The 14009-nt window shown below is 42.6% G+C and overlaps 1 protein-coding gene across 1 annotated transcript in view; it reads left to right on the forward strand.

The window, feature by feature from the left end:
* Window positions 1–823: 823 nt before the first annotated feature.
* LOC308285960 (integrin beta-1-like) overlaps window positions 824–14009 on the forward strand; it is a 32499-nt gene continuing 19313 nt past the window's right edge. Inside the window, exon 1 of the mRNA XM_080726907.1 lies at window positions 824–1138. The gene's annotated coding sequence lies outside the window, so the exon portion shown is untranslated. The remainder of the gene's footprint in view (window positions 1139–14009) is intronic.

Consider the following 14009-nt stretch of genomic DNA (forward strand, 5'->3'; position numbering starts at 1 on the left):
CAGCACAGACCAGCATGAACCAGCATAAACCAGCATAGACCAGCACAGACCAGCATGAAAATTGTGCTGGTCTGTGCTGGTTTTTCTAGCAGGGCACTCGTCCAGATGCCCAGTCATAACAAAAGTATGGTGTCCAGATGTCCCTAGTGCCCCCTGCCCCACTAGTATTCGTAATTTCTCCCCATTATTGTGTTTTGAGTTGTTATTAATCATTTGAAATGAATGTTTCCTGCATTTTTGGATGAGTGGGCAACATAGAACCTTTTTTTGTGGGGGTAAGTGGGGAACATAGAACCTGGGGAACATAGGACCTTTTTTGGTAAAGAACCTTTGTTGTGGGGGTAACCTGGCTGGGGAACATAGGTACGGTCCTGTCAATGTTGTGTGTATGTGTTTGTGTTTTGTTTGTGGTTGAATTAGACAATGACATTTACTGGAGATGAAAAATAACGGGACTGTAGTGTATTGGGCTTGTAGGCCTATGTCTGCATGCAGCGAGGAGACTTTGTGTAAACAGGTATGTGATGTGTGCATGCATAGACTAGTGTGTGTGTGTGTGTGTGTGTGTGTGTGTGTGTGTGTGTGTGTGTGTGTGTGTGTGTGTGTGTGAGAACTGGGTCAACAACACACTAGCATGGGGGGGTATGTGTGGTATGGGGGTTGAGGTTGAGGCTGGGTTCATGGTTGGTTCAATCAATGCCCCCCAATGTGCTCAGTGCTTGCCTCCTACGTCACTTCCTGTATGGGCGGGACTAAGGAGAGCTTGTTCTATTATAGCGGCTTGAAGGGGAAAAACGATTTCCCCACTCAGGACTGACTGTAACTGTAACGTGTCCAGGGCGAGCAGAGCAGGGCTCTTTGCTCCCTTTTATCCCGTGATTTTTTTTAAACTTTTGTACAACCCTGCTTTTATTGGCATAGAGACGTTGATTTAAACGGACAACGTACGCGAGAGACTTTGGAGAGATTTTCCCGTTTTTTAAAGGCTACATCCAAGGATCAACGGAACGGTGGACCCCACTCCTCAACAACACAGTTTTTGATCGTCCGTTTTTTGTTTTAAAGGACGGATACTTTGTTGCCGCAGATGTTACAGTGAATCCAGAGATCAAACACTACCTCTGGATACACCACTAAGGTAAGTTGTTTGATCTGTGTGGGCAGTGATTAATAATGATAACATGTATAAACTGCTCCCACCATGTTCCACGGCCATTCCATTCGGGACTCTCACACAACGAGAACGACAAAGAGAGAGAGGATGATGACTGCATCTTTGGGTGTGGATAGGCTACTCAGTGGTGGAAAAAATACTCACGTTTTTTAAGTAAAAGTATCAATACTGCAATGTACAAAAACACTCGGTTACAAGTAAACGTCCGGATTTCAAAATGTACTTGAGTAAAAGTACAAAAGTATTGGCATTAAAATATAGGCTACTTGAAGCACCAAAAGTAAATGTACTAAAAATAGAAGTTCTACAAGCTGTTGATCGGTTATTTTCTAAATAGTCTAGGTATGAAATAGGGCTAAAGTGGATTAATGAATGTTTTGTAAGAGGCATAGACAGTCATTTATATCTGCACAGTAGGCTAACTAGTAACTAAAGTTTTCAAATAACTGTTGTCGAGTAAATGTATATTTTTTCGATCCGAGATGATAGTGGAGTAGAAGTAAAAGTATTGGAAATTCTCAAGTAAAGTACAAATACCTCAAAATTCTACTTACGTACAGTACTTGAGTACAGGTAGGCTACTTTGTTACTTTACACCACTGGTGTGGATACTTTATGTCCGACTGTTAGGCTACTTTTGTCAGTTCTCTCCTCAATATAGCTGTCGCCTGTCGATAATGTTTTGTTATAAAACTTGGTGTCTGTTTTGTAAAAACGTGCTTGTTTTCTCTCCTGAAGTTTGAAACCCTCCTTTGTTGGTTCTTCTGAAGGAAAACTAGGCCTTCGCCCTGTTTTTATGACCGGAGGGCCAGTATAAAAGGTCTTTTCAACATGGAATGGAACGATTACAGCATTGTTTCTTCTAATCTAGTTGTTTCGCGATCAGATAACTTGGTTGTTGCGAAAGTACGTTTTTCTTTTGGACACACTGACTGGGGTTTGAAAGTTTTCAGCCAAAACAGATGAGCTGCAATCATTTGAAATCATTATAAATCGAGTAAAGAGAGTCAGTGGCCTAGGTATTTGGATAATGGCTACTTTAGTAGTCTACTTTGTGACTTTCCCTTTCCCCGAGGAATTCGTACATGCTTTGTCTGTATGAATTGTATTTCTGTAGGAGACCTTCTCAGTCCTGAAATAACTCTAAACGTAATAGACTCTTATAGCCTATGTATGGCACCTTTTCCCTTTCTCCTTGGACATGTAAGTAGGTATATTCCAGTATCTTTACTTATAAAACACGTGGGTCTAGTAGAATATCCTGTCTTATTCTGCATTGGCAGGAAGTTGAGACGGATCTATCTACCACAGACAGATAAGACTTTAGTATCTACCAGATTATAGATAGCCTGTCCTGGCTATAAGGCATAAAGGCAAGTCTTGGGAGTTATGCTGTTGTTGCTGCATGGAACTAAAGGAGAATGCTGCACAGTTCTTGGCCCACTTTTTAATTCCTTCACGTCCCCAGTAAGTCTGAGCTCCCAGCTAGCATCTAGTTCACCAGTAAAGCAGCCTAAATCTTGTCTTTTAATGAAAAGAATCAAGTTGAAAGGCGTCCAATTAGAGAAGACTCATTTTCACGCAGAACATAAACTTGTCTGCCCAAATGCACATCATGTGCCACATAAACTGTGGTTGAGATTAATCTTAAATCCAGGACACCTCGGAGGAGACCAGGATGGTTAACCAGAGGCTCTTTGTTGATCCTTGCCCCACAGCCATGATTCAGACCAGCTCACTGTGCAGAATGTAAAGCCTGACAAGATAGGTCTTGCCTATACCAGCCTCACCCACTTCGAACCCTGTAGCCTGAGGGTGCGCTTTCTTCCTCCCTCCGTCTCTCTCCTTAGCTCAAGGAGAGGCACCAGGCAAGCCGTCCAGCTCACTTTGCTGTGGCTGCTGGGAATGATTTGTTGAACTGTGTGAAAACAGTAATCCGCATTCTCCCTCCTCCACTCATGCTTGCCAAGTTCTTGCCGCACATCTTAAGTTAGTCATAGGGGGGCCACAGTGGCTCTGTTTAATTAGTAGACTGTCAGTGCTTATAGATAGACAACCCTGTAATAATATAGCAACTGCTGCTATATCAAGGAACATACTGCAGTTCTTTGATCGTATACAACACATGTAGATCACACATACTGTAAAAAAAAGCGCCCCAGTGTTTATTTAGGGCCCATGTTTACGCTCTGAGGTAAATTGACACTGAGGAGTTTGCAGTGTACCTCCATATACATACAGTACCAGGCTTACTTCCTTGGCAGGGGGAGATGTTGTCCCTCTGTCCCCCCTGCATACTAGTCCAATAATCTTGGTATGTCACGTCTTACTACATTCTCTTACCAAGTCAGTCTCCTAACTGAGTCACTTCCCATAGTTACATTGTTTTGGTGTCAGAACAATGGTGGCTGCTGGGTAGGCTAGGAGCGTCCGGCACAGTGAGAGAGGTCAGACTCAGCCTCCCAAAGTTGTCTGCTGTAGTCAATAGTAGGGTATGTCTTTTGCACCCACTGACACATACAGTATGAGTCATGGATTACACGCCTGGCTGTAATAGACCAGAGTGAGTGAGTGAGTGGTGGAATATTGGTGATACATAGCTCAGCCCTTTGTGTTTTGTTGGAGCCTGAACCAGATATGAAAGTTTGAAGAACACAGGACTACCGTATATAAATTGTCTGCCTGTGTGTAATGCCAAGAAGTAGGTTGCAGAGTAGGACATAACAAATACAAAACTACAAAAAAAGCCTTCAAATTGTACTTACTTAATACTTAACTTACTAAGTTTGTTAAGTATGCACGTTGAAATTAAGTTGTGTGTTAAAAAAGACATTCCACCACAGCAATGACAGAGAGTATGGCGCTGGTGGTTAGGAGGGGAATGCGTTATCTCATCTCCCCGAGGATGGTTGGTGATGGGTATCTCCTCCCAGCCCCCATTAGGGAGAAGTTCCAGGCAAAGAGCAGAATATGTCCCGTTTTTAGCCCAAAGTTACAAAACGGTTACAATTCATTATTCATCCCATCTCATCTGTTCAGATTCTGTCAAAGTTGAGCAAGGCTAAACTACCTACTGTTACCTACAGTTACCTAAAAGTTATTTTGATATAATCTTTCACTGGTATATTTTCCACAATAACCATGCCACATAAATATGTTTTTTGTCAACCTTTCTAAACCCTTTGTATTTGCCAGCGTCTGCCCCCGACACTCACGCCAAAATGATAGAGGCATAGGAAATATACTATTTATTTAAAGTTAACATGAATAAATACTGTTTCTGCCAAGTCGGTGTTGCATTCCAAAATATCCTCAGGTGCTAGGACCCTGCAGCTTCTTTTTGAGCGGTTCTTCTGTATTGACAAATGCTGTAAAAGACAAAAAATGGAGTAGTCAGCAAAAAGATTGATCTGAAATAAAGCAAAACATGCTTTAACTTGTGACTCTTGGGCTCAGTCAAAAGCACAAGAAAAAGAAGCAGGATAGCACAATAAAACTATTCTATATCAGTTTATGCCAAAATGGCAACACATGAAAGTAGACTAGTAATAGTCATGATAAAGCCGGGCATTCCTGTGTTTAGGTTGGATTTCCTTTTAGCGTGTTGTGTTCACAGATAAAGCGAGTTCCTCTTCCTGATCCATCCACAGGCCATTAAGGAAAAGAGGGGCCGGGGGTTTGGCTTGGTTTAATTAAGGAAATGGATGCAGGGTCCTGCCAGGCTGCTCAGGGAGCTAATGGACAGAAAGTGGACTGTGACTTTCAGCAGCAGGTGGGGGGACTGGCAGGCAGGCAGGCTGGTCGTTTGAAGGGAAGATGGGGGAAGGGAGTTCATCTGATTTTTATGGACCCACCCAGCATAATAACAATGTGGGCTTGTTGTCTCCACCAGCCGAAGGCTGAGGGAGAGTATGTTTTCCCCTCCGTCCGTCCGTGCGTCCGTCCGTGTGTCCGTGTGTCCGTGTGTCCTCGCAGTTTGTGTGCAGCTAATCTCAGTCGCCGTTGGCCCGATCGCTGCCAAACTGAGCACACACACTCCCTGGATGCCAATCTAGAACCTCTGCCCCACATTTTTCAAATCAGCCTCATGGTGGCGCTATAACAGGCCGATTTGTGTGGCCTGGTTGTTACCAGCTAATCTCCGGCGCCGTTGGCCCGATCGCTGCCAAACTGAGCACACACACTCCCTGGATGCTGATTCAGAACCTCTGCCCCACATTTTTTAAATCAGCCTCATGGTGGCGCTATAACAGGCCGATTTGTGTGGCCTGGTGGAGACCTGTGCTCGGAAGAGCACTGCTTCTAGTTTTGAATGTTTCCCTGCACGGCCCATTCACACTAGACGTTACTTGGGGAAGTTGTGGTGTTAGGGCTGTCACAATTATTACATAATCGTCTAATCGTGATTATTTGACATTATCGCAATTATTTTGTCATAATCGTGAATGTTGAAAAATGTCCGAAATAGTGGAAATAGCAGATCTACAAGCTCACAACGCGTCACATCGCGACCCGCTGTGAGCTTGTAGATCGGCTATTTCCACTATCAAAGTTATTTTTTAAGTACTAAGTTGTCAAATATGTCAGTAATTTCTTTGTATATTTAGGTTATGTGTCATATCTACCATGTACAACTTCAAAGCCTAAAAGCCAAACAGAAATGTAATTATCAACGACAAAAACACAATTAAATCGTTAATCGCCAATTATTTGAGTGACAATTAATCGTCATGTAAAATGTCGTGACAGCCCTATGTGGTGTGGTGCTTCATCATGAATAACTTTGTTAGCTTTGAGTTGATTTGTTTAAAATGTATTATCCATTGTTCCAGTGTTAGGAATCTGGCTTGTTGAATCACTGTAACTGAACATAAATGAAAGAGAGGCTACAGTTTTTATATTGTCCTATTCGTTATGAGTTCTCATATAGTTGCAATGGGTAGAGCAATGCAAAATGATGCTTCTCAGTGTTGTTTATCAGGTTGATGTGGTTGTATTCTGAACATAGTCACAGGAAGGCTATGTGGGTGGTTTGTGTGATGTTTGTGGTGCTCCGCTCTCCACACAGATACTATGTCACATAACGTGCCTTGATTAATCTAGACCTCTGATTGGCTGTCATGCTCTGTCATTTCCATTTAAGGCAGGCTCATATGTTTATCCGGAGTGACTTCAACTAAATGCAAACATGTAACACAGATGGACTCCTAGGCTAGGGTGTCAACGTTACAAATCACTTCCACTCAAAGTGCCTTAAACAAAATTGAAAACAGAATTGAATCGAGCCTTCAGGGTACAGAAGACGATTTGTATAATTGGGTACTAGCTTTTATTGGTAGAAAGTGTGTCGGCAAAATAAAAACAAAGCTCTGTAGCACTGTATCATAAAAATATATTTAAAGTTTGCTTTTGTGGAGTTAAATGGGTATTTCTGATGAAAACCTACTAGAAGAAAACAAAAGCAGGGCAATAGAGCTTTAGTGGAATGTAGAAGTGATTAATGGAGCACTACTGACAACTTAATTTGCTATTTTTGCGGCTTTTGGGTCAGCCCCAATCATACTCTGAACACTTCTTTTGAGCACATCAGTTCCCTTTACAGTTTAAGTTTAGGCATTTAGCAGACACTTTTAATCCAAAGCGACTTACAATAAGCAGATAATACATCACTATAATAACAAAATAATAAGTCAGAACATCAACAACAATATAACAAATGCATATGAATATCAATCTAGAAATAAACAACAACAATATAATCGGTAAAGAAAAAAGAAAGGTACTAAAAAAAAACTAAAAACAAATGCTAACTAGCTTCATGTATGGTCATTGAGTGTTTCAGTAGTGCTATGGGTTTAGGTGGAGTCTGAAAAGGTGAGTCTTCAGTCCACGGCGAACGCTAGCGAGTGAGTCCGTTGTTCTAAGTGCGACAGGGAGTTTATTCCACAACTTAGGGGCCAGGAGGGCAAACTGTCTCGGACGAGTGGATTTTTGCCCTGAGGTTTTTAGCGAGGATTCTGTCGGCATCCCTGTGTTGGCTGATCTAAGTGAACGGGTGGGGGTGTAGGGGTTGATCAGGTTTTGGAGGTATATGGAGGAGCCATAACCTGATCAACCCCTACACCCCCACCCGTTCACTTAGATCAGCCAACACAGCACACCTTTGTTTGGACTATTTAATGCTGCACTCTGTAACATTTATGTCGTACCAGAGCTTCGAACCCAGGTTCCCTGTGCAAGTGCTGAAACTCTATAGAAGTGCAGGGAGACCAAGTAGTTGTGTTAGTTACAGTATATTGTTGCGACATACTCTGCCATACTCTGTGTTGAAAATAACACTCTCAAACATTACAGTGCAGGGTTTCCTGCAGGAAAAAGTCTTGACCAGGGGGGGATCTCATGGCGCACGCGCGAAGCGCCTGCGCAGAAATTTTTTGATAATTAATTAATTAATTCGAGTAATTAATTCACTTAATTTTTAATATTAATTCTTATTTTTGCCCTATAAAAAACACATGAATGTGCCCATGATGACGGAAAACACAACTACATGCTATCATCCACATTTATTCAACATTGAATAACTTATATTGCCGGTTCGCCACCAAAGGGTTAAAAAAATAGTGTGCACGCTGGTGTACGAATTCGTGCACAGATGATGCACTATGCATGTACACGCTTTTCACAGCTTTCAAACAAAAAAATTAGCTTGGAAATCCGTTCAGGCATTCAGGAGATACCAGCCCTTATGTTTTCTTCAAATGTAAACAAACATGGCTGCCATGTTTGAAAGATAGGGTTGGTATGGGGGTTAAACATGCAATTTCGCGATCGCGATCATGCCTAGTACATTGTTGGAGGTCCAAAAATTTTTTTTTGAAAAAAAAAAAAAAATTGTTTTTTTTTTTTTTTTTTTTATACCCTTGGGGGGGCGGGGGGGTTTTCTGGCCAGGCGGGGCGCCTGGCCTGTAAAGTGCTGCAGGAAACCCTGCAGTGTAGGGCCTTTTTGTGTGGAGTTTGCATGTTCTCCCCGTGTCCCCTAGGGTAGGTACCCTCACAACAAACATGCAGTCATCCTGGTCTCAATAATGGCTCCCCCTGGCCAGCTGGGGTGCCTGATGGAGGTGGGAAAAACTGGTTGGAATAAAATGTTCCTTCCATGCACTACGTCCTACTGGGGAAGTCCCCCTGTCAGGTGATAAGAAGTGACCTACAGTGAGTAGGTACTGAAGGTACTTATGCACTGAAGGAAGCATGAGCTCAGACAGTTCGGGATTCTCCCCAGGTTGGCAGAGGGAGAGCAGCGCCCAGGATTACAGCTTGGGCATTGGCACTGGGTGGAAAATGGGTTACAAAACCGTGGGATCAAAATAATTAAGAAAAAAAAAGTTACAGTGTAGCTTTGTGGGGTTTCAAGAGTCTAAACACATAAATGACAAGTGTAAGCTTTCAATTTATGTAAGTAAAAGACCATAGTGTGAAACTACTGGAACAGCCATTTATTGTTTTGTTGTCTAGTGCAACATCTCTGTGCATGGTTAACCGAGAAACCACCCAGGCACCCACTCACATGAAACGGAAAGTTGTTGTGGCAACCCTGTGATGGTTGCTTTCAAAATGAAGTGTTCTCATGCGTGCAGCATGCATAAGTGGTGGGAGAGCAAACATTCATATGGTCATCAAAATGGACTAATCATTCCTGTGTGAATTATTGGTTGTCTATTACTCCATCATGGTGAATTGTAGATGTTGAACAACATTATTGGGTGTTGGTCTGACTCTGCACTCTTTCCAACTCTAAAGCAGAGCGTTGTTAATTATTACCTGATATTCTCCAGACTACACTACGGCTGTGTTTAGCTGCACCTTGAGCAAACAGTTGGTCTGTTCAAAACCTTGTGGACCTCAGCAGCAGGTCATAGAGGTTAATAAGACGTGCGTGCACGTGCGTATACTCCTACTCTGCATTCTGGCCGACGAACAAACTTGCTTATTTTTCTCAATGAACAGCACTGTTTTTAGACGTTTCCAGTTTTCCACTTTAAATAATTAAAGACAAGGGGAAGGATGAGGACTCCTACATGCGCACGCACGCACGCACGCGCGCTACAAAAAGATTGGTGACATGTCTGTGATGATGAACGCCCCCATGTTGAACTCCTGTTTTTCAAGTGTCACAGACGCTCTGGGAAGAGCCCAACACAATCAGGGAAAATCCCAACACAGTTTTAGATGCAGAAGTTAATGTCTTCCAGCCAAACCTACCAGATACCATGGATAGCTGAGGCATAGGTCTGTTATAGCTAATATGCCTGGCATTGCCTGCCTGGTTATGTTAGGATATAATATAACTTGGATTATTAAATCCTCAATCTTGTGAATGTGAACCAAATGAACTATCAATTCTCAATTTATATTATCAAAAAAAAAAAAATGCAATCCGATGTTCTATTTATCTATCCTTCTATTCTTCTTCTTATTCATACCAGCAGCTAAAAGTGTTTAATCAGTGAACTCTGTAGTACTTATTCATTTGAAATGAGGCTGCAATTCTAACACACTTGACTTCAAATGAATTTCAACAGTCTACAGTCAGTGTTTTGGCTAAACATTTCTCATTCCCAGCATGTGAATACTATTATGCAGATGTCCTTTTAGACTAGGAGGACACTCCAGCCATAATCATAACATTAACGTATGAACCAATTCAGAATACACACCAGACTAAAACTAAAATGAGATGAATAATAAATCGAATACAAATTGTATTTCTGTCACGTTTTATTACTTTATGAATAAACTTCGGTAGGAATTTGTGTTAGTTTTTTTTAATATTTCAATATGGTCCAGCGTTCTCAGACCACATTCTAATGGTTTCCCAGCACTCTGTCTCTCTCTGTTTCACCACAGATACCAGACCAAAATAATGTCTCTAGCGCTTAAGTTTGTGGGCGGAGGGACATCACACAAGGAGCGGATTCTTTTGCAAGGCAACTAGCTGTGTTCTCGGTGGAATGTGCCCAGTGAATTTACATAACAGAGAGCACGCCACTGGTCCTCAAGGCATGCCTTCAGACTGTAGATTGAATCAAAATGCCTGACCTGTCTGCAGGCAGCAGACCATGACAAGAAGACACTGTCGGCTTGAGTTACCCCCGGCGCTCCCCAGCGGCAGCTGTCTCTGAGATTATTGATGATCCTTTTGTCTGGTCCTGTAAATCAACGTTTTACAACATTCCTACGTGTATATGCACTATGGGGTAGCCTATGTGCTCTCTGATTTGCATTAACCGCGAATGTTAATCCAACCCTCATTGTTTTCATGTAATCAAAAGTCTCGAGATGGCTATTGATTTCCAGCTATGTTACAAATGGTTAACTGTTCGCTACTTTGTTGACTGGGATCCCCCAGGGGTCTATACTTGGTACCCGTCTTTTTTGCCTAAACGCCAAATCTCTCGTCTGTTTTCCCCCCAATGTTCACCTATTATAAGTTACATGTTATAACATGTTATAACATGCCCAGAATAGGGACGCTAGGTTTCGTCTTGTTAATGGCTGAACATTGTTTGTTGAAGTTTATGGCAAATTGTCCAGCTGGTAGAGATCTAGTTTGAATATATCATAGTAGACTATTTTTCAATATTCATTTTATATCTGAACCCCACTACACTAGAGCATGCAAGTGTTCACATCAGCATGTGGGTCACTTTTTATTTTTTTATTTTTAAAGATTAGTTTTTTCAGGCTTTTATTCCTTTATTCGATAGGACAGTAAACTGACATGAAATGGGGGGAGAGATGGGGAGAGACATGCAGCAACGGTCATCCAGATCGGGAATTGAACCAGCGACGCAATCAGGCATCAATGCCTATGTGGCAATGCCTTATGTGGTATGCGCCTGGACCAGTAGGCCAGCGGGCATTTTTATGTTATTAACCTCTCCTAGCTCAGTGTGTTATCCTCCTTACAGAGAATCTTTGGTTAATATAAAACTTGAAAAAAGGTCTGCTGTATATTAGAGGCTGTAGTATATATGAGACAGCGAGAGCTTACAAACGCAGAGCGTGTCTGCCTGTCGTCTTGTTAGACCTGACCATACAAAGCCATGGTGCTGCAGAGTTGATCCCCGCTACTCTAAATATTAGTCTCACCACCAATGTGTCATGCTGAGTTGCTGACTACCTCGTAGTCCTCTGTTACTGTCTGACAGCAATTCTTAGCGGCGTTCGACATCAGAGGTAAAGCATTACCAGGGACGTGCAGAAATGTTAGAGAGGCAGGGGCTGACATTTTTAAAAGGGCCTTTTGGTGAAAATATTGAAAATAGAAGACCAGGAGATTGGAGGTTGGCTATTTGCGGTGCTTGATACCACACTGACTGAACTAAGCATAATCAATTTAATACTGGATTACGGTATGCATAGTTTTTCAACATTAGACGCTGCATTCAAGTTCAGGAGAGTTTGGACAAAGCAATTCTCTTGAATGCTGCCTTCAGGTATGGCATGGAAAGAGGGCATTGGCATTTCTTTCACCATAGTAAAAAATGCATTCATGGTTCTGGAGAGGGCACTCTTTATACACTGATAAAAGGGCAGGGGCTCAAGCCCCCTTTGATGTCTGTGCGCATGTGTCTGAGCATTACGATGACCAATAACCGACTCATTGAGAGTCATTAACCATCGATAAGATTAAACTCTTGTAATATTTAGACTGGTCAAATGTCTGTGACTCACTCAGGGTCCCAAACGACACCCACCGGGATTGCATATGTAAGCACGAAACTCCTACAGGAACCCTGTATAGCCGGTACATTTTGTGAGCTGTAGTGGATCACAGCAGTTTAGTGATGTAGTGATCATCGGTCAGACTGGCTGATAGGAAATGCACTGTAGAGGGCTTGCTGACACAATCTATATCTGCCGTGCAGCCTCTGCCTTCCTCTTCATTATAGTCCTGGGCTATGCACTTAGGCAGGAGGCTATCAGCAGATGGAAGCAAGAACTCTGCTTCACTATTACACCCAGGAGTGTGCCCACTGCCAGCGTTGGTCTTTCACCTATACCCCTTGGCATCCCCCTCGACCATCCACCTCTAATGACAACCGGAGGCAATGCACTGGAAGAAATCAATGCCTTTAAATACTTGGGCTCATCATGGGTGGGTCAACTTAGCACTGTCAGCAGAGCAAGACCTTAAAGTGAGGAGAGCGCTTGCATGAGCTCTGAATGGCATGGGCAGTGTGTCCAACCTCATGCTGCTGGGGACAGGGGTCAAGTGTCGAACCCTCTGTTTCCCAGGTGGGCGCTCTATCTATTCAGCATTGGCCTCCCATGATGAGAATGGGGTTTGGCTGGTCACTGTCATCATCACCGGCAGCTCACAGCCAGCGCACTTGGCAACACGCGGTCATCGATCACTACCTACCTACGTGAACGTACTAAAGAAGGATGCAGGGGCGGAAAGTAGCAGACGCATAGAAAATCTACATGACTGGACTGAGATGCAAGCTGCTACTTAGATATGTGCGGGTTTAACGTTCACATTAAACTCACTGACTGTTTCCTATGTTTGATTCACAGCTTCTTTTGAAACTGATATGCCCCCCAGCCACCCCACACACCATACCATGGCTTCTTGCCAGCTTATGTCATGGTTTCCAATTCCATGAATGGCCCAATGGATTTTCCCAACCGTTGAGTCAGACGGGCAGCTCCAGCTGTATAGCGTGTAAAATTCCCAGAGTGTCTCACTGGGAGTGTTGAGGTCTCTGAAACAGGATAGCAAAGTGGTTGAGGTTGGTTCAGGTCGCAGTTACAATGAAAACCTCCACCGGCTGTCTGTCAGTCAGTCCCTCCGTCTGTCCGTCACGTCACACTTTTGACCCTACTCTTATCTCCCCTATCCATGCCAAACTTTGCACACACACTCCTTGGCTGGCAAACCACAACCTCCGCCCCTGATTTCTCACATGCACCTCTTCTAGCGCCACCATGAGGTTGATTTTTGCAGACCTGACGGTCGCTTATCTCCTGATTAGGGAGTCTTACTGGTATTATGCTGTCAAATGTAGCTATATGAAAGGGTTTGAAACGCATCAGCTTTTTGTCCTAAACTTAGGCTACAAGACTGCCTGATGTTTTTTTTAATTACTTTTCTTGTAATATTTATCACTGCATTGGAATCTCCAGTTGACATTCTTCATTGTGTTTCATGGTTCTGCGTCTGAACCACCATGCTGTGGCTGCAGTGCTGAACTGACTCTTTTAGCCAGAGAATTGCTTGCTTATCAGTTGTGGAAGCAGCACTGAAGATTTAGTTCCTCGTCTGTTGAGTGAGTGATATCTCTCTAACGGTCACTCGAGTTTCTACTACGTTCATACAACTGTCACTAGGGCTGTCACAATTATTACATAATCGTCTAATCGCAATTATTTGAGGTAATTGCAATTATTTTGTATAATCGTCATAATCGTTTCCATGTTGAGAAAGGTTAATATAGTTTCAACACTTTAAAAAAGTTGTGGAAATAGCAGATCTACAAGCTCACAATGCGTCGCGATGCGACGCGTTGTGAGCTTGTAGATCGGCTATTTCCACTATGAATGTTATATTTTATGTATAAAGTTGTCAAATATGTCAGTAATTTCTTTGTATATTCAAGTTATGTGTCATAATTGCCATGTGCAATTTAAAAGCCTAAAAGCCTTACAAATGTAATTGTCAATGATAAATACACAATTAAATCGTTAATCGCAATTAGTCATAGAATTAAAAGTGCAACTGTCACTGGTGAATTACCCTCACTTGTCCTGGCTACCGCAACTAAAT

The sequence above is a fragment of the Nannobrachium achirus genome (assembly GCF_963921795.1).
Source record: "Nannobrachium achirus genome assembly, chromosome: 5".
NCBI classification, from domain to species: Eukaryota; Metazoa; Chordata; class Actinopteri; order Myctophiformes; family Myctophidae; genus Nannobrachium; species Nannobrachium achirus.